The 25,333-nt window shown below is 43.5% G+C and overlaps 1 long non-coding RNA gene across 1 annotated transcript; it reads left to right on the top strand.

Moving 5' to 3' along the window:
* Positions 1 to 20: 20 nt before the first annotated feature.
* Positions 21 to 24,262, top strand: LOC308062826. Its single transcript, XR_013927711.1, has 2 exons — positions 21 to 12,463; positions 12,503 to 24,262. It is a non-coding gene; the product is annotated as an uncharacterized lncRNA (long non-coding RNA).
* Positions 24,263 to 25,333: the final 1,071 nt, after the last annotated feature.

Here is a 25,333-nt window from a genome sequence, read left to right as displayed (position 1 = left end):
CAGGTCTGGGCTTCTACTGGGACTGGCAAAAAGGGGGGTGCTGCAAACACCGCAAGTGCGATGCCTGGAAGAGCTGCAGAAGCACAACCATGGTGGGTCCAGGAAAGGCAGCGGGAAAGAGGAATGGGATTCTCCAGGTCCAGTGCTCAGTGTAGTCATTTGAATCCTATTGTACGTTGACCTGGGTGACCGTGGAGAGTGGGGACCGGTTAGGAGGGGTAGCTGGGGATGGTATTCCCTTGCTTGGCTGCCCCAAGTCCCGGCATACGGACAGTCAATCCGAGCACTGTGGCTGAGGTGGGCAAGAAAAAAGAAAGATGAGTAGCAGAAAAAACAGGGGAAACAATACCCTCCTTTTGCTGCTCTCTTCTGACTCCATGATTGATGTTGCCTCTGGGAAACCCGTGACTGACTGAAGCCATGTGTTGGGCTGAGCAGATCAACCACAGTCAGTGGTTGGGCACTGTGCAATGGAAGTGTAATAGTGACTGCTTTGTGAATTAAACTTGCTTCTTAGAAAGTTTTTTCTTACTGTTGCCAGCAAGAGGGAGAGAGAGAGAGACACACACACACGCACGCACACACGCACATGTGCGTGCGCGCGCACACACACACACACACAAAAGCGCAGCAACCTGGACCTAAGCTAACCACAAAAAAATAATAATTTCTTTATTTTCTTTATTGTGCTTACATATCAAGGGAGGCTAATCCTGATGGGACAAGTGAGGTTTTGGCATGTCGGTTCTATTTAGAGGACTCTGAATTGAAGCCTGTGCATGTTTGCAGACTGAACAAGAATGAAATACTAATCTGGTAATAAAGCCTCTTATTCTAATGTGTACACAAGAGTCATAGTAAAGGTCTGATTACAGAAGGTAGAAGTGTTAAAATAACGTATGATTTAAAATAAAGAAATAGGTTGTTGTATTTACTGGATTTTGCACAGGGAACAGGAAGTACATGAAGCGTATTGTGTGTGAATCTTAATTCGATGGAGGATGATTTCAGGCTGTGCTCTTCAACATGGCCAAGTGTATTTCAACATTTGTGGCATTGCTAACTACCAAAGTTATGATTTGGAGTTTAAAGTTGATGAGTATAAGAAAGAGTTTTAAAAGTACATCATAAAAGATCACATCCATGCAAAATATTTTAATAATCAACAACCCTGTGAGAGGAAAATAATATGTATGACAACTTAATGTGATTTTTGTAACCCAATTACATTTTTAAAGTTTGCATAATGCAGTGAGAGCTCTGCAATCTGCCTCTGCTCAAAAGGTTGCTCAACTCATTATCATCACCATTTCTTCAGTAATAACAATAAAACATTTGTCTTTTATGTACAAAGTGCTGGTGAAAATTGTTGTTGCTACCAAGTGTATATGGAAATGAGATTAGTTTGTTTTTATGTGGTTATGGGCAAATATAAACAAAAATTTTAAACCATAAATGTCAGTATTAACCTTTAGCTTGAAGGTCTCTCTCAGCCTGGAGGGAATGTTGAATAGAAGAGAAAGAAAATTGAAGTAGAATAGAAATTCTTAATAAAATGTCATCTTTAATGTAATAATATTATAATTTAAGACACTAGCAAAGCCATACAAATAAATTGATATTAACATTAAAGGTCTCTCAAACTTAGCTGCTTAAACAAAAGGCCATTGCAGACACACAGAAGGACTGCATAATGAATTAACATTAAGAAAACTAAGGTCAGTGTCTCAGATTCAGCCAGCCGCTTTCTCCCTTGAAACAAAACCACTCAATAAGCACAAGAACCAAAATAAATCAGGAAACAGAGAACTCAAATTAAGGAAGATATAAGAGGAAACATTTTTTTGTTTTCCACAAAGGAACAACTCGATCTGCAAAAGAAGGCAAACTGTTACACTGCCAGCCTTATTAGCTGTCCATCAGTGCATTATCATCATGCTTAAGAATCCTGCCTCCTAGAATCATTCAGCTACCACAGAGACTTTATTTCTGGACATTCTTAAGCTGTATGAATCATTAAGCATCGTATTTAAAATCCACAAAATAAAAAAATTACTATTTGAGTTAATTTTTTAATGGAACAGTCAAGGCCTATTAAAGTTATGAGCTCTTAGGGTAATGTAAAATACTCTTTAATAAGCCGCAGCACATTGTGGCTCCCTGTTTCATCTGTATTACTTAATGGTCTTAGGTCTTGCTACCATTAGGCTAAATTGAACAAATGATTGGAAACTTTGTTAATTGGGAGGAAAGGGGGAAATGACAATCATTAATCATTAATGATTTTATCTTTCATATTTTCCTTTACAAAAGCATTAGCAGAGTGTACTGGACACTAAGTATCTTTTAATTAGAGAGATAAAGCCATAGCATCATGTTTAAAGAGAGGTGTTTTACCTTGACTTTTGTGAACTTAAGAGTAACAGGGCGTTAAGACAATTTGTGTTAGGAGGACCCTTCTAAAGCTAATATTCTTAAGGCTTTCAGCTGTTCGGCCGTTGTCATGTGTGAACTACTTGCACCAAATTTAATACCAGCTTGCTTGAGATGAAGAAGTTAGCATTAAATGCAAAAATACTACAATGTTTATAAAGCATAATCAGTTACCCTTCTTGCAAAAAAGCAGCTTCACTGTGTTTCCTCAACTGATTAAATACATGAGGCTTCCCAGGTTCCTGTAGTAGCTTTAGCTCACAGCAGATGGTAGAGAAAATGGAGGTTGTAACAGAGGTTCAGGAAGGGGAGATTTTGCAACACAACTGATACTGCAAGCACTGCATATATAACTGTATAGTGTTGCATGCACACCAAAGTATTATCAGGATCTGGTTATAGTGATAAAAATCCATCCCCAGTCAATGTCCTGTCTTTTATTGCCTCTCCCAGCAGTGGAGCTGTGCTCTGCCAAACTATGTGCAGAGAACGGCTGCTGTAGAAAGCAGAACAAAGCGTTCAGTAGGAAATGAATGATGGAAAATAAATTTCTTCTTGTTCTTAATGATTATTCATTCTTGAGTGCCTTGATTTGGCAGCCTGCCTACTCGTTGTTATTCCGCAAGAATGCTGTGTGCTCTGCTCTGTGGGATGGGATAGGGCAGGATGGGGTGGGATGTGGTATGGTGGGATGGGTGTTGGAATGGACTTTCTCATCCAGGAGTGCTGGATGCTGTTTTTTCTGCTCCCTCTGATGGCAGCTGCTTTCTACTGCCCACCGCTGTGAGAAGGCAACTTGTGATGTCCAGCTAGATGTCCTGTGGTAGGCTGTCACATTACTTGTGTGATCAGTCATTTAATTTTCCTTGTTTCATATTTCAGCAATGAGACAATGCTAGAAAACTTGTACAGTAATCACCACCTGAATATTTAGACATCAAGACAGTGGTTCAAACACCTTTCCATTGCAGGAGATGGATCCTCAAATGATAAATGTTCAAATACATGTTTTTATTCATGGTCACTTCCCTGAGAAATGTGCAGTTTGCATGTCTTTCTCAAGAAGTACTGAGCCTGAGAATCAAGTTTAATGTTGTTTTTAATAGAAAGGTCAGTGATGGCTGGCTGTATTTCAGAAATTCCTATGAGAAAGGACTCAGCTTGTCTCTCGACAGAGCTGCAGATGAGCAATGATCCAAGCACAAGAGAGGTCAGTTCAGCTGCCCACGGGGATCAAGATGGCTCAGATAGTAACAGGGATTTGTGAAAAAAAATGAGCTGTGGCTTTCTACAGATCAGTCAGCTAGGCCTGCTGTCTGTGGAGAAAAAAGAACATTATTCAGAGTCTGAGGTTTGGCTGTGGATTTTCTTTAATGGTCGTCGTTCTTCAGCTACTCTTGAGCACCGGCTGCTGCACTGCTGCTTCATCCACACCTCGATCTCTGCAAGCACTGTTTCGGTCCATCTCTGCTTCACCTGTTGGTCACCAGCAAACTGAATGCCCTCAGCTTAGATTTGGTTTCAGTTCACTCTGAATTTGCTGTGATACTGTTTATAAATTTTCTTTTCCAAATACCCTCAGCTCAGTCCACCTTTTCAGTTGAGGAGTATTTTTATTCCACTTTTTTATTACCTCTACTTATTAGAGGTCTTTTCCCAGCATTTCCTAGTTTTTCCTTTGGGGAACAGGCATCATGTTGCCTCACCCCAGAAGGAAGGTATCAGATAGGTGGGAATCTCCTCCTGGGAGGAGGTCTTTGATATATTTTGTTCAGATTAATCCCGTCAACCTCCCACCTTCCCTGCTGTTGCAATATCCTGTTTTGGATTCTAGGCATTAAAGGAACATTAGTTTCAAGTGTTTTGTTCCCAGAAAGGTTTAGATGAACACAAGGGCATGCAAGGTTATGACCTTGCATGTGGTCCTGACAGGAACTGCTAGCTGAAGGTGCTAAACTTGCATGGGGAGAGCAGGAACCCATGGGTGTTTAGAGAAAAATCTTTCCAGGGGAAAATTGGCTCTTGGAGGGGAAGCAAGTGTTAATAAACTCATCTTTTTGTGGATTGCTTTCTGTTCTCCCTTCTCATTTCCCCACCTCTGAAGAAATTTTCTTTCTCTGATTCAGTGGTCATGGAATGCTGTAGGGCAGTGGAAGATAAATCTATTGTGCATTGAAAAGTAGCTAATATTGTATGCCAGCCAGGGAGGTGTTCTGTAGCGTTGGTTTGTCCTATTTGGTTTGACCCAGGGACACTTCAGTCAATCAAGCAGTGCATTATCATTTCAAGCTGAGGGAGAGATACACTATTAATCTAAGTGAGCTGCAGTCAGTCTTGACAGGCAGGGGACAAATCCCTAATCAATCTTTTAATCACCCACCTGGGGTGATTTGAATGAAGTCAATTAAGGGATCTTTCATCAGCAGAAAAAGCTGTACTCAGCTGGCTGAGGAAACATATGTAAGTTCTCCTTTGTGCAGATGTCTTTAGAATAAAACTCTGTGGGTGTTTCTTCCCTCGTTTATTTAGTGGGGAGTAAGCTGGATGAGAAAGGAAAGACAAGTGTAGGATAACTGTATAAAGTTTCCAAATAATATAATCACAAATATGTATTTGCAATATAAAGTTTCAAAATAATATAGTCACAACTACATATTTGGAATGAATTTCCTCATTCTCCAGAAGTGCTACCAATATTCCAGAAAATGCCAAACTGTAAAGGAACATAAAAACTGAGTATTTATTTTCATTAACCAACTCTGTACAGCATTATGGTCAAATAATTGGGTGAGGTGTTAAAAGGACTTTTGCTATTGTAGATAGTGAAAAAATGTATTTTACAGAGATTGACTTTTATAACTTCCTTTTTCTCTCTTGGCTTTTCTGATATAATTTGTTACTAATATTTTGTATTCAAAACTCCTGCCAGAGCTAGTGAAGCACAGGGTGTCCAGAGAAAGCAGAACTTGGCTGCAATTTATAAGCAGAGATATGTTATTTTAACTCGTTGGGATATGCCTTTAAGTTTTGAGCACAAGGTGATTCTTTTCCATTGAATCTTGAATTGTGTGATTTGTTTACTGAGAATTAATATTTACAGATCTTTGAACATGTGACCTGTTGTGCAACTGATTTGGTTCTGGAAAAGGTAGGGCCACAGTGTTGTAATCTGTAGTGTTTGTCATTCCTGTAGTCATACAGATTTGAAGTTCAAAAGCAGCTTAATCTTAAAACCACCTGACAGTCTACCCACATCATGACCGTGAAAGTGTGATTAAAACTAAAAAATACCTTCTCAGAGCATCCCTAGTGGAGCCTCTATTAGTGAGAGAATAAAATTGCCGAGGAAATTTTCAGGATAAACATGTTAAAACAACTCACCTGTTGTGGTTGCTAGACTTTTTACTTGGTCTTGTTTTAAGAGCTTTGTTAGGCAATTTGGGCTCTTCATTCTTGTTTTAAATATGTCCAGGATTAAACATCTGTCACTTGTACATTGGGAGAGATCAAACCTCTTCAATTCTGTGATAGTGGTTTTTTTCTTCCCCAGCAGAGTCATTTTAGCACTGCATTAGGGACTTAGCGGTAAAGGTTGAGCTGACACTTAAATCATAAACCTTTATTTTTCTCTCTACTTAGATCTTAAATTGAACAAAATCACCAGCTCCTGGTAATGTTGTCTCCCAGAAGTCTTGAGATAAATTTCAAAAGAAACAAATAAAATCTACTTGAGAGGGGACCTGAGGGAGGTGCAGGATTGCAGTGACGTTTTCTGTAATCTGCTTTGGCATGCTTTTGGTACTGTCTTGTGTGAGCATCTAAACCCACTTCCTTTCTGAGTTGCAGTTGTCATTGCAAACTGAAGCCCAGAATCATGGGGACACTTTGAGAACCTGACTTGGACACCTGAAAATGAATCACATTGCAGCTGATGTGTGTCATGCCTGTTGAATGTGAGCCACCTTTACACATCTGGGAAAAAAGAAACAGTCCTCTTCTATACAATTGCACCTACATACTTGCTTTTGTGGTGGTTGCTCTGGTCTGAATATGTGAATTTTGGAATAAGAGGTGTAATTTGCTGGTTGCTGCGCATGGTTAGTGGGGTATTAGCTGCTGTTTCAGGTATTGTTTTCCAAAGGAAGGCAGGACCCAGCATACAGGATTTGATTCTGCTTCTGTTGAAACCATAGGAGAAGACAGAGACCACCATGAAGGACAGCTCAGAAATCCCCCACAATTAACAACACACCACAAAGCCCATGGGAGCCATTAGCTGCATGGAGGAAAGGTCAATTAAGGCTTATAAAGGCAAAGTCATTTTTCAGTTCTGGCTTAGCTGTTTCTGCTGTCACTGATTTCAGACAAATTACTTCATAGTTGCACCAAAGTAGGAAGAAAACCAGGAGTTTGCACAGAGGTTCCCATATGCAGGATTTATTGACCTGGAGGAGCCCCAAAGCCAGTGTGTCTCCTCACTCAGGACCACTTTCAGCACAAAGGCTCCCTGAGTGTCCTCAAGCTGTTGGTGTGCCCTCTGCACTCCCTGCAGGGACACGTACCCCATGCCTGGGGGCGGGATGGTGGATCAAACTGCTGGGCTCCTTTTGCTGTGCCCTGGGTGGATAATGTTCCCAGGCTGCTCTGTAGCAGTGTGACGCAAAGCAGAGCAGCCCCAACCTATCTTTGAGCCTGAACTCAGGTTAGGTCAAAAGCATGTCTTGCAGCATGCAAGTGTCTTGCAGCACCTGCGAATACCTATATGCCCCAACATGTCCCAGCATCCCACTGAACGGAGATCCCAGTGTGCACTGTCCCTCTGCAAGGTCTGGATTTCCACAGGAAGGTGATGGAACCCATGGGCCAAAGGGGACCTGAGTTACACCTCACCCTCTTCCCACTGCAGTCTTCTGGGACGTCAGGGCATGGGAGCTCAGATATAGCCACAGCCCCTCACTCCCTCCAGACTCGGGAGACAAAAATCATATTTTAACTTTCACAGGCGTGGTTCTTACAGTCAGAACCCCAACAGGCAAAACCTACATGCTGTAGGGTGTTGCCACCCTCTGTTTGTACAACAGCTCAGATGGCAGCTGCCTTCACGCAGGTTGGGAAAAGAGTCACGGGAGCAAAACAGCCTGATTAAACCTTTCTTCTCTTCCAGTCCACAGCAAGTTTTTGAATCCTGAGGAGATGATAATTAATGCAGCTCTTTAAATAGCTATTTGAGAAAAGCAATCCAGGTTGCGTGTAGTAGACACAACTTTAATAAGTATATGGAAACAGATTTACTCTTCAGAAGGAGGTTAAATTTCATTCTTAATTACAAATGTCTGTCTTTTATATAACAATTTTTAATTACAATTCCTTGAAGAATGAATATTCCATAAGGTTGGATAACAAGGCTATGCCTAATTTATGTCATTTAGATGCAAATGATTACTCTGGTGTGTAAGTACCCAAAATCAAGTGAAAGGTAGGCAGACGATGAGGGCATGAATGAGCAATATGAAAAAAAAAAATTTTATTAGGGTAAAAGTTTACAGGGTTTTGCTCCTCAAAGCCCTTTCTCATGCTAGTCCATTGACTTTACTAGGATGCTCTCACAAGAGCCCACGTCGCTGGGAACATTCCCATGAGAAAATGGGGTTTCAAATTAGTGTAGCTTTTCTATTCTTAAACAACAAAAATCTGAGATGATATGTGCAGCTGACCTAGGATTTTTGGAAAGCAGAATTGCAATAAACCAGTAAGATGCTACATAGGAAACCAAAAGATTAAATAAACCAGGAAAATCTGTGTCAGCAGCACGTAGACTGCTTCAGAACAGTATTTTAGAAACATGGAGTAAATGTATACCACTACCAGAGAAGATTGTTTAAAGGACTGAAAGGAAAAAAAAAAGTTGGCTTGGTCAAACATCAAGGCAATGGAATCTACTAAATGACATCAAAGGCATCTTCTAAAATGTGGAGGTATTATCTGAACAAGTAAAACAGGAAAGAGAAATTGTAGCAAGTAGAGTGTCACACTGCAATAAAAATAGGGCAGTGAGGATTTAGAGGCACAACCTTGTGAAGGTGTGAAAGCTGATATAAAACCTTCTTGAAAAACATCAAAGGAGGAAGCTGACCAGAAAGTCAACTGGGCCAATAAATGGTGAAGGTGTGGAAAAGGCACCCTGTGAAGACAGGATCTTGCAGCAGAGCTAAAGGATGTGTTTCTATTAGCGCTGGTTACAGGAGAGACCAGTGAGGCTCCCACTGGAGTCATTCTTTGCGGAAGATGAGACTGAGAAACTCTGATTAGAATAAACCAGTAAACTGAACCTAACCAGTTCCCAGGACCAGAACAAATTCAGGCAGGAGCTTCAGGTGTATTCTGCTGTGAAAGTATGGGAGCACAGCTGTCCAGTTTGAGTTACTGCTTAAAGGACATAACGACAAAAAAATGGAGGGCTGTAAATGGGACACCGGTCTTTAGAAAAGGGATAGAGGAATAATCTGAAAAGTTATGGACTAAGGCGGCTGACATCCGTAACAAAGGCATCTCCAGAAGCTATTGAAAAGGTAGTGGGAGATCGAAGGAGCAGCTTTCCCACTTGTAAGGAGGCTCTTCCCATGGATCCTTGTTTTCATTAATGGCCCAAGACAACAAAACAAGGACCTGATAGCAAAGACGCCCCTAAGCACGGGACATGGGGGCAGCTAGAGTGAAGTGCTTCCCTCTCTCTCACAGATGTTATGCAGCTGGCCTGGGCCAGCTTTGCTACTGTCCCCTCATGCTGCTGGTAAGAAGTTTCATGGATGTAGTTTTAATGTATGCTGATGGGGGCTCTGGGCCTCAGCTCACACTGCTGTGCCCCCCCCCCCCCCCTATTTCGCACTGCACCACACCCAGGAGAGAGGACGGCAGGCGAGGTGCAGTGCGGAGCAGCATGGAGAGCTCCTGCATGGCTTTCAGAAGGACTCCGAAGAGGTGAATAATGAAATGGGCGGCAGTAATGCAGATGATAAACCAGAGTATTTTCTCAGAATAGTCTGATCTGAAGTTAGCCGAGCAGATTAGCACACCGATTAATGAAATGGCGCATGGAATTCAATGTCAATAATTATAAGGTAATGCATACAAGAAAATGCTCATACCTCTAAGTATAAACATAGTCAGCAAGGGATTTAATTCCCTAGTACCACTCAGAAAAGAGGCTTAAGAATTAAAGTGGATAGTTTTCTGAAGGCATCAGTTCAATGGTTGTCAAGAGTCAAAGGCAGATTGAATCAGACAAACTTTTAGGGAAGGGACTCACAACAAACAAGAGCATATGATTGTGCTCCAGTGCAAAACTGGGATGTATCTGCACTCGAGGGCTGTGGTTGAGGCTCCAGGACCAGGAGTTCCTGTCTGCAAACCCGGAGCGGGGATAATGCCAACCCAGGAGGAGGGTGCTTGGCTGCCTGTAGGGAACAACTTGGAGATTTGGTTTTACATGTATGTCTTTGGGCCTTCATATCAAATACTGGATATGTGGCTGATTTCTAACACTGTTAAAATCTGTGGAGCTGCTATGTCTGAGGCTCTGTCACAGGAGAAACATGTATGCAGAGTCCCATGACCAGTTTAAATGTAGGTGCTGTTATAAGGAGGGAATACAGAGATAGTCCCCCTCTTGTAGATCGACAGCCCAGTTACACACTCAAACCATGGCCAAGCCTTTTACATGCAATTGCTGCTGAGACCTGGGAAAGTGGCTTTTTGGGGAAACCTTCTCTCCACAGCACATGGTCTTTTGACCTCAGCATGGGATGAGACTTTTTTTGATGTTTCTCTTGCCTTGGGGAGGGAGGGAGGGAGGACAAAGCAGTCTGTCCAGCATGTGCTCATTTCCTCCTCCCATCAGGGTCACAGTCCTGAGCTGTTTGACCTCTGTCAAGAGGGATTAGCTGGGCTACCAAATCCAAGTTAGCAGTGACATTCAAGCGTTTCTCTCACAGACTTCCTGCAGCAAAATTGTATGCTCATTTTATTCTGCTGCTGAGTGCATACATCTTTCTGTATCTCTCTTTGTATAAATATAATGGGCTTTGCAGGGAACATTTCTCTAATTGCTGTTGCACAGAATACAGACAAATTACACTAAGTCTGTGCTGTATACTTGATATAATATAATGCCAGGTTTTTTTTTTAATTTTGGCTAGATTATTTTCCTTAATCTAGAGGCTGAGTGACTGTGCTTAATTTTTGTATTAGTATCAGTGGTAACCTCTTGCAGAGACATAATAAATAGAGAAATATTAAATTGCTAATAGTCCAAATGGATTAGCTAGGTGACTATAATGTAAAATTGCTGCAATAAGGTAATTCTGTGTGGTGTCTTACATCGTGCTGTTTTACCATTAATGGTCTGCTGTCTGTTACTGTGATTGGTATAGAAATAGAACGCTAAGTTATGTTCTGCTGGACAAACATTTACATTTTAAAAACGAACACCCCAAACTCTATTACAAGTAAATATATAGCCTATTTTCTCTACTGATAATGAAACAGGCAGTGTCATCGGTTAGTTTGTCCTTTTCTCAGTACTTTAAAATTGTTCCTCATGTTACGCTGCAGCAGGTTTGAATTTTGCAAGCCAGGGACTTTTGTTGAGCCCTTCATCTTCAAAAAGTGCCCTTGAGCTGAGCTTTCAGCTAATCTGTTGAAACCCAGCTTCGATTACATTTTGAGGGATTAGGAGCTGTTTGTGATGTCTGTGGGCACAGCACCAGGCTGTAGCAAGGGTGTAAGTGTGCTGCTGTCTCTGCTCACTGAGGTAGCTGTGTTTTGTGGGCTTTAAATTTGTATAAAAGCTGAAAGGGGTGCAGACCTTTGCTATCCTGCCAAAGTGCGCAGACATGCTCACAGGAGTAAGGACTGCACAGCCTGACTTACCAGCTTTGCACAAACGAGATTCAGTGATGAGACACTTCCATCCATTAGATCTTTATTTATTAATATCACCTTGCTGCTAAATTATAAGCAAGAACATATTTATTCTCCATAAAAATGCTAATAAATTCCTCTTGCGCTAATGTAAACACCAGGCAGAAAGCTTTATGTTCCACAGTGACACTTAACATACCAAGGTAACTGTTTTACTGCAGTGTGTTTTCTACACTCTGAGCAATCAGGTTTGCCCTGTACTTGTCACTTACTCAGCATTTTGCTATGCTGAATGAACAGGTTGTCACTGAAAAACTTGGGAACCTTTAGTGTTTTAAAAGACTTTAGATGGAGGAGCTTAAACTCACCTCTGTATCTTTTCGTATCTGTTTGTTCTCGTTTTTTGCCCTGGAGCACCAACATTCATACTTTATTTACAGATCTCAACAGGCTTTGCCTTGTCAAATATTTTGAATTCCATAATGAGGTGTGTAATGTCTCTTACATAAGCTCTGCTTCGTGCTCTCCTAGGAAGCCTTGCCTTTGTGCTTAAATGGATTTGCCTGTGGTCACTTTGCTTTTTACTGAGAAATTAAAAAAATGACATTTGGTTTCTCTTCTCCCACCATGTCCTAACTCTGCTGTCGTGCCCCCCCCCAAAAAAAAAACCCCAAACACCTAACCCAAACAAACCACGACCAACCCCCAAACATCAAAACACCCAAGCAATCACTGCTTCAGATCATCGGTCTGGTTCTTGGGAACTAATATCAGAGATTCCCGTTTTGATAGCAAATATTGTAATGAGGACAGGAAGTGTATATCCAAAAATGGACTGTGAGCAAATCACATCTCTTAAGTTGTCAGCCAGGCACTAAATAACGATAAGTCTCTCAGTTACTCTATTGATGAGAGTTTGAGGTCAGAAAGGACCTTTTTGAACGGCAGGTCTGAACAGCTGTAGGGCTGTGCCAGAGGCCACAGAAAGTTACTTGGTAGCAGCAAGCCCGTACCTTCTCACTGATGCAGGGCCTTTCCCAAAGTTTTCCAACATCAGTGTAAAGGCTCTGGGTGGTGGTGGCTGCCCTTGCAGGCAGCTGGTGTGTGCGAGGTGTGACAGCCCCAGCTGCACCTACACGCACATGTGCAGGGGCAGGGGCTGCGGGCTGGGGGAACAGCACGTGCGAGCTCCATGGCTGGTGTTCAGGCCACCTGTGTGGCATGTGTGTGCTGCAGCCAGCGGGTCTGCCTGATAGGTTTTTCAGCCCACAAATATGGCATTTTTGGCTTTCCCGAAGTAGTTTTCCGTTCAAGCCTTGTCAATATGAAATAGTATTGAAATATATGATCTCAGAAGATGTTGAAATCACAGAAAATGTGCAAACCTGGTACTACTGAGAGGAAGAGTCACATTCCAAGATGCAAGTGGGCTGAGTTAAAAGTGGATGAATGTCTCCAGCATGAAATGGGTGCACTTATTTGTCCTGGATGAAATCTTCGTTAACACTGTGATACAAGCTGAGCAGTTTCTATGTATGGACTGGCTCTCCATTTCATGTTTTATGAGTTTCCTCCCAGGAAAAGCTGCTCTGGTTGGTTTATTAATGTCTTGTCAGAAAAACAATTGGGAGGATATTAATCTGAAGCTCAAATACCATGTCAATTAGCAGGCAGGGCTTTTGTACTGTGGAGTTCAGAATGTACTTGGCAGAAAAAATGCGAAGAAAACTTTTAGTAATGAGAGCGCCTTAAAGCAGTAGATACAGGCACTTCAGCCTCTTTTCTAAATATGGTCTTAAAATAGTTTGCACCAGATGCCACCTATGAATGACACTTTGTTAATCTCATGTTTTAGATGAAAATATTAGAACAGAACTTCACTTTCATCGGATATTTTGATGACATATTTTGGAGACAGAAACAAATAAGAAGTTGGTTCTATTTTAAAATACAGAGGCAAATGAAGAGAAAGATCACTCCTGAAAGCTGACAACAGTTAGATGCACCATTTTAAAAGCCCCACCGTGAGTGTGGAACATATTGGTAGTAATATACTGTGGGAGAGTCCTGTTTTATTGGCGGGCAAAAACTCATAACTTCTTCATGCAGTCATCAGTAGCATCCATATGAAGTCATTTTCTTTCAGCACAATGGGATAAAACAGTGCACTTGGGAACCTGTGATGGGGGTTGAAATCCAGGGATGATGGACATGTGTGTGAGGTCCGTCTCACCTGGTGACTTGGCTCTTGCTGCTGGCAGGAAACAACTGAACCTTGGCAGCTTTTCTGGCAATATGTGCCACATTTGGGGGAAGTGCTTCCATTTTTAGGCTCAGTTTCTAAATGTTTCAATCCATTAGAAGAAGCTGGCTTTGATGCAGTTGCATTAAGGTCTAAACTAACAGTGCCAGAAAACTTTTTCAACCACTTATGCTGGGTAGTGTAGGCATAAAACGCTAGTAAATAGAAATTGCAGTGTGTCACATTCATTTTGTACATGCACATAGCTACCCTAGCTTCAAGGCAGGAGACAACTAAGACATGAATTTCTTAGCTAGAAAAAACAGCCATACCTGCATGAGATTTTAAACCATGGTCTAACTGGCCATGTGTGTACTGCTTTATCAGATTGCTGCCTGGGGACAGACCCAGGAAGGCGTCTCAAGCTGGAGTTCACGTGCACGTTTCAGACCATTACGATACTCTCCAAATGCCCCAGATGTGTCCACACAAAGCAGCACTGAGTGTCCTTGGGATCTCCTATCCTGCAGTGCTTTCGGCACTATCAGCAGGAGAAATGCTTTCTATGTGACCTACCATGTAGCTCTACCTAAGTGTCCCTGCTTGCCTCTGTTCATGATTGCCAGCAGCAAAAGCAAGGAAAGAGCCTTTCTTTTGCTTGCCTGGATCTCTGGATTCCCAGCTGGTCCCACTGCTTCCCCAGAGCTTGCCCAAGTTTGAAGCAAGTAAAGCGCCACTGGCTGAGCCCCCACCCGGTTCCCTGGGGCCAGGACAGGCAGCAACCCATGCTATCCTTCTTGCTGTGCTTGTCTTAGGCTCAGTCTTTCCTTAGTTACAGCAGAGGTCCCCAACACCCACACTTGGCAGCACAGCCCCCTTGGGAGATGGGGAAGGAGAGACCCTTCCTGCGTGTGTGTTGCAACTGGATTTTTACAGCTTCTTCATGGAACTGAGTCATGAGAGACAATGTGTGTTGCCAAGTGATAATACTTTGGGCAGGACTCAGCCTGGGACACTGAAATTACTCATCTAATGGATATGTAGATGAGATTTCTAAGCTCCCATTGTAGATGGTGAAGAGACAGTCCACACATCTCAGGGGAGGTATGTTCAGCAAAGATGGCGGGGTCTGAAGACTGAGTCTGCTCACAGTGAGAGGCTTTATTCAGTTGTCCTCTTAATAATAGTGATAACTAGTAATTCAGAGATGCCCAAGGCTATCTTAGGCATCTAGGTGGGGCTTGCAGATGTAATACAGGACCTACAGGAGACCTTAGGTCCTCTGGAACAGCAGCTGGAGGCCAGCCAGAAAACTCCAGCACACCTTAATGGCACTGGACACCAATGCTTTGGCAACCGAGTCAAGGCTTGGATCGCTACTGACTACAATAGGAACTGAGATGCCCAGCTCACAAATAAAGGTTGGCAATTAGGTGCTTAAATTTAGATACCTCAATCTCAAGCTGAATCCCACTTTGTTTTTGGCAGGAACCAAAACCCATTTTTGCGCTCTGAATAAATTTACATCTGTAACACATACGAAACACAGATCAAAGACAATTGCTCATGGCAAGCTTCCAAACCAGCATCCCCTTGGCACCTCTCTCCTCTGGCTTTAGGAATGGCCAAGCCATGGGGATGCAACCCTTTTCCTTCCCAGCCTCCTTGGAAACCTCTTCAACCCCATACTGAAGCAAAGACAGTATAAGAGATGAGCAGCCTCAAGAGAAATCTCTCTAGATTTGACTCTTCACAAAGCACTTTTAATTAGCTGTGTCCCTATAGAGCAGTATTTGGGCATGAACATCATCAGATCATCAAGGAAGGGCACCCTGCACTGCCCTTCCTTCAAAGAAGTGCAGGAGAGAGCCTGGCTGAGGGCAATGCTTGCTCAGTTGTCTCATGGAGCAAGTAACCTCTGCCACCTCCTTTCCCCACAGGTGGGTGACCAACAGGTACTTTCCACCCTTGCCCTTAGTTTTTGGCTGGGGGCATCTGACAGACCTGGCCTCTGCCCACCATGCCAGCACAGGGCTGCGGGAGGACATTCATGCTGCCTCTGAAAGCTCAGAGTGTTGAAGAGGCAGCTCCTCCCATCACTCCAGGGAAGACACGGGCTCTGGCAATGGTCAGCACGGGGCACAAACCTCCCAGTGAGGCTCTGCCATGAGATTTACCTACGAGGCAGGAACTTCTGCTTCCCTTATGTTGTGGCCTTTTAATGGCCACGTGGTCATTGTTGGCCATGGCTAATAATGTATATTAATAATAACGTATTTCACATTCCTTTTAGATTCTATTTATGCACTTGTTAAAAAAAAGAAATTACTATAGTTGCACTGAATTATCTGGGTATAAAATGTGTTAGTACGGAGGACAAGCTCATTCAGTGAACTGTCAAGCTGTACGTGACATTGCCAGTGAAACCAACGCAATGTTATGTTTGTCATAATTGTTTGATAACTCCAGTGTTTGATCCTCTGACAGAAGAACCTGCGTTTGTTATTGCTTATATTCATTCTTATTATCACAAGAGACATTCAGATCCATATCTTATATACAGCAAACACTGAACCTACCAGATCTGTTTGGGCAAACCCCCTCCTTCTTAACAACATACCAGCTCAGTGTACCCCTCCCTACTCCTACTTACCCATTACCTTCTCAGCAATCAACTGGTTGCCTTGCCAGTCCAGAATGTGGTTGGTTGCAAGGAAGACAACTAACACTGTTGAGAAATGTTTGAGTATTACCTGCTGGACCTGAAGAGCGTTGTGTTTTAGCGATACAAGCTACTATCAAAGAGAAATGCACAGATATGCTTTTGTTCAGGCATTCATTAACAGAAATAGTAGTTCAGAAAATGAAACAATTAGATAAAATTGAGACTGTAAGCAAGAAGGAACTGAAGGTGGCACTGTAGGAACAGATATTCCACTTTTTAGAAAACAGATGGTAAGTGCCTGCTTGCTCTTTCTCTTTGCAACAAGGGGGGGAAAAAAAAAAAAGAGAAGCTTATCAGACACCAACCATATTTTCCCATACCTTTTCCTCACTTTTTGCTAGTGAATATATATTCCTCTCCCTTGCTCAGAGTGGGAGGGCTCTGAGGAGTGCACCAGGCACTTGGTGTCCTTTCCCGCAGAACAGACGCACTGCACGCCCCGCAGCGCGCAGGCTGCACCGCAGGCAGGGCACCCAGCTGAATGTGGGGAACCACAGCAAGTTTGATGCCAGACTGAGGAGCCATCAGCTACCACACTCTTCTTTCCCAGATGCGTCAGGCCTACGGCAGGATATTTACTTTCCACAGTTCTACCCCTAACGCTCGCTAGAAGGGCACAAGGAGAGGCTTGTCAGAAGCACATCTAAACCAACCAGTCTTTACACAAAAGGCTGAGGGTTACGGCTCACCCCTGCAACTCTTAGTTCCAGTCAAGCCTTCAAACTCTCTTTGCCTAAACTAATCATCCTTTTCTTTGCCCCTTTGTTCCTACTCTGCTGTAGGTGGCAGCCGTGCCGGGCTGCAGACAGGAGGGCTTTCCAAGGGCAGCCCCTTCATCCTGTGAGAAATCGTGGCTGTGTTGCAGAGGTTTATGGTTTCAGAAACTATATCCTAGAGCTCCAGAAGTGCCCAGCACCTGCTCTGGGGGCAGACAGCAAAGACAAAATCCTGAACGGCTGCACAACCTGCATAACCGATTTGACCACAGAGTAAATGCTTGGGTTTGAAAATATTACAGGTCAGAAGCACTCATCTCAGAAGAAAGCTTGTGGATTGTAACCAGCATCTACATCTACCATAGTGCTGTTTCATAGTACTCAACAATTTTTAAGACCGAGATCTGCCTTCCCGCTCAGCCACAAGAACCAGACTCCTGTGTTAGGAAGCAGCCAGTGACCTGGGCTGGGAGTCAGCTCCAGTGGTGAGAGCACAGACGTGGGTTTTAATTTCATTTGGATTTGATGCAGCTAGTGGATATTTTTGCTTTGTTTTGGACTTGTTTTGGCTTCTCTGAAGGTTCAGCCTTTTCTGGTCACAACTCTGCTCCTATTGATCTGCAAAATAATGTTTTTTTTTTTTTTTTTTTTTTTTTTTTATGAGAGGGACAAAATCATTTATCACTGTAGGCAGAAAAAGACACAGAGGGCTTGGAAAATCAGGAAAGGACCTTTGAAGTGGACTCTGTGGCAGGAGTAGAGTGCAGAGCAGTGCACCAGTGCACTGTGCGTTGAAATGAGACAGACCTTCAAGCAGCGGTAGCTCTAACACAAGTTAGCTGGTGGACATCCAAAAAGTTTAGCAAACTTGTGCATGTGCACACATGCGTATAACACAATGGAATCTCAAGACAACAATATTGTACATTATACATGTATTCAGCATACATTATTTGTTACCAAGATACTACTGAAAAGATGAGAGCTTTCATATGCGTACGTTGGAAACCAAAAAACACAGCTGTTGTGCAGGGGATGTATGATTCTCCTGTGTGCCCCATTTGTGTTGAGCCCAGGATGCTCCATGCCTGTCTCTGTGGACCTGGGAACAGCCAGTGACATCCCCACCAAGGACTGTTGCAAGGTTTCACAAATGCATGAGAATACTGTAACTTCTGCTGCTGAGCAGGGTGTTGTACTTGGAGCCATCTAGGGTGTCTTTGGACAGAAGCTTTGTTCCAGGACCAAGGGTATGTGAGCGTGCCATGCATCTCAGCCAGGAAGTGAAGCTGTCATGTGCCATGATGACAACTCAGGTAGAAAGCGGAGTGTTATCCCCAAAGGGGAACTTGCAAGGCACTTTGGAAGATTCTGAAGGTGCATCTGGTTTAACAGACTGATGCCTCCAACTGAGGGGTTTGTCGTGAGGGAGGGGTGTTACTCTGCATACTTCCTTCATGTTGGCATTGCTGCTCTCTGAAGGCCTTCCTCTATAGGAGGGAAAAGGCAGGCTTCTTCCATCACGTTAGTAGGAGAACCAGGAGCTTTCTCCTTCCAAGGCCCGAGGTATGATGGTGTGTGCTCCAGGGAGCTCCCCTTGTCCAAGGAAACATCCAGGTGATGTACTGCAGCCTGACACAGATTTTGGGGCCCTCAGCTTCATCTCTGCTTCTGACACCACAGCGCCCTAGGTCTGAGTGTGCCTGGTCAACGACGAAAGACAATCAAAACAAGCACATGCTGTATATTTGTAGAGATGCCAAGGAAGACTATGTAGGTGGGAATCTGGTATCAGCCTGGATATTGTCCTCTGGGACACTTCTCTCTATCAGTAATTCTCAGTTATAGCCATGATGAGCACATGTGGATCCCAAAATCTTTGTCAGTGAGCTACCACATGAGCCCATGTTTACTGTCCAGGTGTATTTTAGCCGCCCAGATTATAGCCTCTGTGAAAGTGTTCGCATGGGAAATGTGAGGACCACTGTGAGGAGGGACCCATTGTGGCTCATACCCCGTCTTGTGTCGTGTAAGAAATGGGAGATTTGCATACAACACTTCGGGCATTTGAATTATGAGAAAACAGAAATCCTTTTTATGTCTCTCTTTTGCTCTGTCTGACACACTCCTGTTTAACAAGTCCCATCATCCTCAACAGGAAGCAATTCATATGTCAGCGATAGGATAAAGGCTGGCTGTAAGGTAACAGATAACATAATCTGCCTCTTGAAGTTCTAGAGAAACAGTCCTTTCTATTTATTTTACTTGACCTGGAAAGAGCAAAGTGCTGTTAAGCCAGTAGGTTTGACTGATTGCAGATATATATCTACACCCAGGAGCCTTGCCTACCAGTAAGTTACTTTCAAGTAAGGATGGCTTTTATTTGCAAGCTTTGTCCTTAATCTAAAGCAATGTGTAATAGAAAGTTAGACCTCAAGTCATAAGCTGCTAACAGTTACAAATAAAGGTAATCTCTGTGAAACAAAACAAGTTACTTGTTCAGATGATTTGTTAAAATAAATTAAAATATAATGTGGTGCTAAGGCTGCTCTTTAGATGCTTTTGAACATTCTCCATTGGTCTCTGTCAGCTGGTGACTTCACTCAGTAGCAATTGATTTTAGGAAGGAGAAAAACACAAATTATTCATTTGGATGTTGCTCTCCCACACATTCACAAGCAACATCTGTCTTTAAGAGTTATAATGTGTCTGAGGCTATGACAGCTCTGCTTTCTCAGGGGAGTGTTTACCACTAACCTGGGGAGCTTGACAATTTATAGAAAATTTTGCACTATGACAATTATGAGAGAACGCTTACTAGTCTTCAAATCCTGTGTGTTTATTCTGATCATAGATTGAGCAGTGGTGTATTATGCCCTTTGATTTTGAGCCACCTAGTGGTAATATAAATGGGATAAGTTTTCTGTGCTTAAGAGTTGTCAACTATGTACCATTTAATGGGACTAACCAAAGTGAACCGAAACCTCAACGTTTTGTCTTTTTTGCTAAAGAACACTTTGTTTTGGTTAGAAAATGTCAATGTTACCTAATAACAAGGAGTTAAATCATTACTTCAGATCGATCCTGTCAATGGGCTGCTCCAGGACTCTGCTGAGACTGTTTCAAGCCACTTTTCCCTCTGGGAGCCTTTCTGTCCACTGTCCGACTCACCAGGTATTCAAATGATGCTTGGCAGATGTGATGACAGGGTGCACCCAATGCCTCCCTCACCTCACCCCCTGTGCCTTTTCCACCGGTGACCCAGGTCTGCATGGAGAGCCAGGCAGCCTTGGGCTGTATCACTTTGTGGCTCTCAGGCAGAGGTGGTTTGAGAGTATTGCCCAAAATATCTTTGTGTTGGGGTCAGCAGTGTGAATGGACCCCCCTGCCTCTGATCCTGGGCTTTGCCATGTGCCCTCAGTGCTTGTAGCTAGCTTTCATTCCCCAGAACATTTTTATCTAGTGTATTCTAATATAAAAATCTGATCTTAAAAATAGTATTTTCCAGAATTGAGCAATTTATCTAAATATTATACCATATAACTGAACTAGAATTAGCAGGGAGCATTATATACTCATATATCCATGACAGAGCTGCATTTTCCAGGTCTGTTGTCTGGATGATAATCAATCACATGTCCCTTTTGCACTCGGAGAACCAAAGTTAATTACAGACCTGCCCAGTGGTCTATGAGATACACTCAGCACCTCAGATATACTGTAGCTAATTTTAGGGTTTTCTAAATGGGAACTGTAGATCAAAGTATCTTTCATTTTGCCTGTGTTCTCATATAATGGTCTCAAGAGCATCTAGATCACTAAATCCTTATTGCTAATCTTGCAGGTTAAAACCCAGTCACCTTTCTTTTCTGTGCTGAATTCTTAAAGCCTGTCTAGTCATTGGCTATTCCCTGATGCCAACATTGCATACATTTTCTTTTATGTTCATATATCTCTCAGTTCCCTGAATATAACTTCCAGATGCTCAGACTATGTAGCATTCCAAACCCCCCCTAAAAAACACATTTTATATTCTTGGCTGGATTACCAAAATACGCTTTCAGAGCAATCATAAAAAATAAGCAAAATAGTTCATCCTCTGTTTTTAACATACAGTCTAGAAAAGCAGAGCTCTTCTTTAGAGAGGAGAAAAACCTTTGAATATTATGTCTTTAGTCCTTCCTGAAGGTTAAGATGTTCAAATGATTCCCAGAGCATTAGCAAGGAGAATATACCTTGCCTTCAATTACAGACTTCCCTACCCATTTAGCATTTGTAATTTCTGTGTGATACCTCGATCTTCTGGTATGTCACATTTCTATTTAATTTTCTTCTAAATAGGGCACCGGAAGCAGTGGGCCTTTTAAGCGGAAAGATAGTTACAGGCAGAGTACGGAGAGAGGTGCTTGTTAATTCTTGTTAATTCTGAAAACATGTAGAAAGGATTATAAGAATTTCTTGTGAAGCAGGAAAGGAAGGAAATGTCAGCTGGGACAGGGAAACCACAGGAACAGCTCAGATGGGAAAAGAAATTCAGCCAGATGTTTGTTATCATGTTGAGTGCAATGAAACCAAACATCAGGTTGAGGATGAGCCTGGCCAAGGAGAGGGATTTTCTCTCTTCTGCTGAAGGGCCGGATCCAGAAAAAGATGTGTCTTTTCCAGATTACCGCCTGTGTGGTCTGAAATAAAGCTCAGTGCTTACTGTGCTTTTCCAAGGTCGGAGCAGGACAGCTGGGCTCCAGCTGCCTGCACAGCCAGCAGGCAGTGACGGAGGGAGGTCTGGGGACCACTGCTGGCAGTGCCACCCCCTCCAGCGAGGTGTGCCCTCCTCAGACACCCCTCTGAATGCCCAAGGGAGAGCAGCCGGGCAGCCACTGTGGCCCCTAGATGAGCAGTGCTGTGCCTGGGGGCTGCAGCGCACGACTCCGAGCAGGAGTCTCTCTCCTGACCTCTGCTGCTCCCAGGAGCTTTCCAGCTTTGCAGGGATGATGAGGGAGATGGGGAGAGGTGGGCACGGGAATTGACACCCTGGCTGCTCCCCTGAAGGGGTGGTGTAAACCAGCCCCTCTTCCAGTTCTTATGGAAGAGCTGAGTGTGAAATAGCAAACCCCAGATCACTGGCAGTTAGATCCAGAGAGGGATTTAGGAATGTCATTCAGACGAAAACCCTAAGAATAATCAGGCTCTGTAAGTGACTGAGGAGGACAAGCTCCATCGATTTTCTGTGCTTGTAAGACAAGGCGGCAGTTCTTTAAAACCTGACTTTATCTTTTGCCAGGGTTTGTTGGCTCAGAGGAGATGGGAATTCCTCAACACACCCCTGGGGCAGGCAACGGGATGGAAACATCACTGCCTCCCTGGATGGGAGGTTTTGGAGTCACAGCCATCCCAGGTCTTGTGGCAGAGCAGTGGCAGTGGTGGTTCCACCTGGCGCAGCTTTGGGGTAAACTCTACCTTGTTCTGACTAAAGAACATGGGGAGTGTCTGTGTAGAGAAGTGTGCAGTGAACTTGGGCAGGCAGTTATGGATGCAGAGAAGGAAGATAGATCTAGGAGTTTGCCACCTGGCCTCTTTACACACCATGGAGGTGCATGCACGAGAGCCTGAGCCACGACATTTGCTGGGGACCTCCTGGTTTCTCTTTTAGGGCGTTTCAGCAGAGAAGGGCTGGCAGGTTTTTTAGGTAAGCCCTGTCTGATAGAAGTATACTGAAACCACTGGGGCTTTACACCCCTCCTCCAGCCACCTCCTTCCTCCCAGCTGTCCAGGTGTTCCCTGCTGCTCTGCACTGGAGGCAGCAGCGTGAGCTGGTGCACAGACTGGCATGGGTGCTGGGTGAGCCCTGGGCTGGCAGTGGGCAAGGAGATCCATGTGGTACCCATGCTGCTACTGCCACCAGGTCCTAAGAAAACTGTCTGAGCTGCACTCCTTGCCTTTCCATGGCTACAGGGAGAGCCGTAGCTGTGGTTTTGCATGGCACCTTGCTGCGGGGCATGCCTTTGGCTCATGGTAGGCAGCTGAGTGGCACCAAGTTTAACAGGCAAAGCTAGAAAGGGGCAATAGCTGGAATATCAGAGTCAGAAGTGTGAGACTGGGTCTTCCTGTTCAAGAAAACTATGTGCTGATAGAAACAACGTAGCAGAAGATGGATTGCTTGAGGCAAAGCCATCGAATTGCTGTATCCGCCGGCCCACGCAGATCTGCCTGTAGTTCAGCTGTGTTAGTCCGCAGCTGAGCCTGACCTGTGGCAGAGTTGCTACTGCTGTGCAGCCTGGTAAGGGTGGACGGGTCCTGGACTCGTGCTGGTACCTGTGTAGTGCACCACCCCCGGCTTTGTCAGCTTGGTCATTTCAGGTGTCCTTCTACCCCATATGCATTTGCAGGGCACAGAAAGGTCACTTTCAACAGGCTCATGAAGTTTGTCATGCAGGATGCATGCTCAAACCTTTTAGATGCAGCACAACTGCTGGACTGTATCCACCAAGTGACTTCTATTTGGTCATGAATAGGGCTGTACAGACCCTCCAAATGTGTCTAGGCAAGGAATAAAGTTTATATTCCCATGAAAGACTAACACAGACTCATAGGTAGGTATGTATGTATTTATCAATCAAAAAATCACAGTGACACTTCAGATGACATTGTATCACTGGGAGCTCATGTTCAATCAGTTATACACGATGTCCCCTGCAGGGCAATTATTTTCCAGAGAATTTTAATGCATAATACAGGCCACCTTTTTTTACTTCTATTTGTATAATTTTGCTTCGGTCATGTTCAGCATGTGTGCTGCCTGAACCACCTGCTTTATAAATCGATCCACCTTGCTCACTCTGCATTACTGACCTGTCCCCTTTCTTTATTCCTCACCAATTTCTCTCAGCAGCAGGATAAACTTTACATTTTCTTCCCAGAGATGATAGTGTACAGCTGCTTTGCAACAAGAGGGAAGGAGCAGCCATGCCAGCCTGTCAGAACCCTGTTTATTAACTGCAGCAGCCAAAAGCCCCCGTAGCTGTAGAAAGGCTGCCTGGCCTTCCCAGCGCTGTGTCAGCAGTAACGCCCACTGTAACCCGTCTCTCACAACTTTACTTTCCCTGCAAAACATTGATAACGATGCTTCAGTTCACGGTCACATTCCCAGCAAAGTGATTAAGCTTAAAAAAAAAAAAAAAAAAAAAGGAAGCCCAATTGTTTAAAGAGGGATTGATTTCATAAAGGGAGTCCACACTTTTCTGAATTGCAACTGAAGAACAAAGAGAAAGAAACAAAATAATGTGCAGCTAGTTAAGAAATAGCTTTCAGACTTCATTTGGTTGGGAAATGTTTTAATGTTGCTAGTCATGGTTAGACAATAGGGGCATGACCTGAACATCCTAGGAAAATACCAGCTGCTCTGAAAGAAAAAAATTACAAACATATGGTGAAACCCATAACATGAGGCCTTTAACTTGACAAATTTCACATAAGTTAATTTTGGTGGTAATGTAGTTTCTTAGTTTCTTCCTGGAACATTTATTTCTTTGCACACTGTTTTTCTAAGTGAGTTACATCCAGGCTTTTCCACTGGGATTCACTGTCTCTGGGGAATGTAATTCAGTTTAATGGGGCTCAGAGTGGTCTCCAAATATGCTGCTCCGACTGTGTCTTGAACGGCACAGTTGTGTCTTTCTCCAAGATCCCCCTCCCACTCCTCACTGCCTCAGTTTCCAGCCTACAACAAAATCTTACTCCCTTTCTGAAGGGTCTTCCTCCTACCTTCAACATTTTTTAGACTGTTTCCTTCTCAATTATACGTTTATTTCCCTTAAATCAGCCTTCTTCTCCATTCTCCAGGCAGATATCTTGAGTCAGCTTTGACTTGGTGTGCTTTTCTCTCAGTTCTGTCCGACGGGATGTGAGTTGCTGTACTGAGACCTGCACCAGCTGCTGCTGTGCTGAAATCTTTTAATCATGGCCACATCACCACGTAACTTAACCATTGCATTTTTCATTTCTGGTTCTCCTAAGTCTTTGGTGTCTAAGGTCTGAGGTTTCTGGGATGCTGCAGCCAGGCTCCTCTTGGTCCTTGAACAATCCTGCTTCCAGCATTGTGAGTGGCTGTCAGTGCATTATTTTGCTTAATATATTACATTAGGTAATTTTGTGTGTCCTTCGTATTTTCTACTGTAGATTAGTGGCTATGTCTGTTGTAGACAGGTCCTGCTCCACAGCACTGTGGTGCAGCCTGTGCGACATTAGCCACCAAGTGTTTATTGTATTGGGACCTAAAAGCTGGATTTATGCTGCACTGTT

This window comes from Falco punctatus (assembly GCF_963210335.1).
Source record: "Falco punctatus genome assembly, chromosome: 4".
NCBI lineage: Eukaryota > Metazoa > Chordata > Aves > Falconiformes > Falconidae > Falco > Falco punctatus.
Note: the sequence above shows the minus strand (reverse complement) of the source record. Positions and strands in the feature narration are given on the sequence as shown.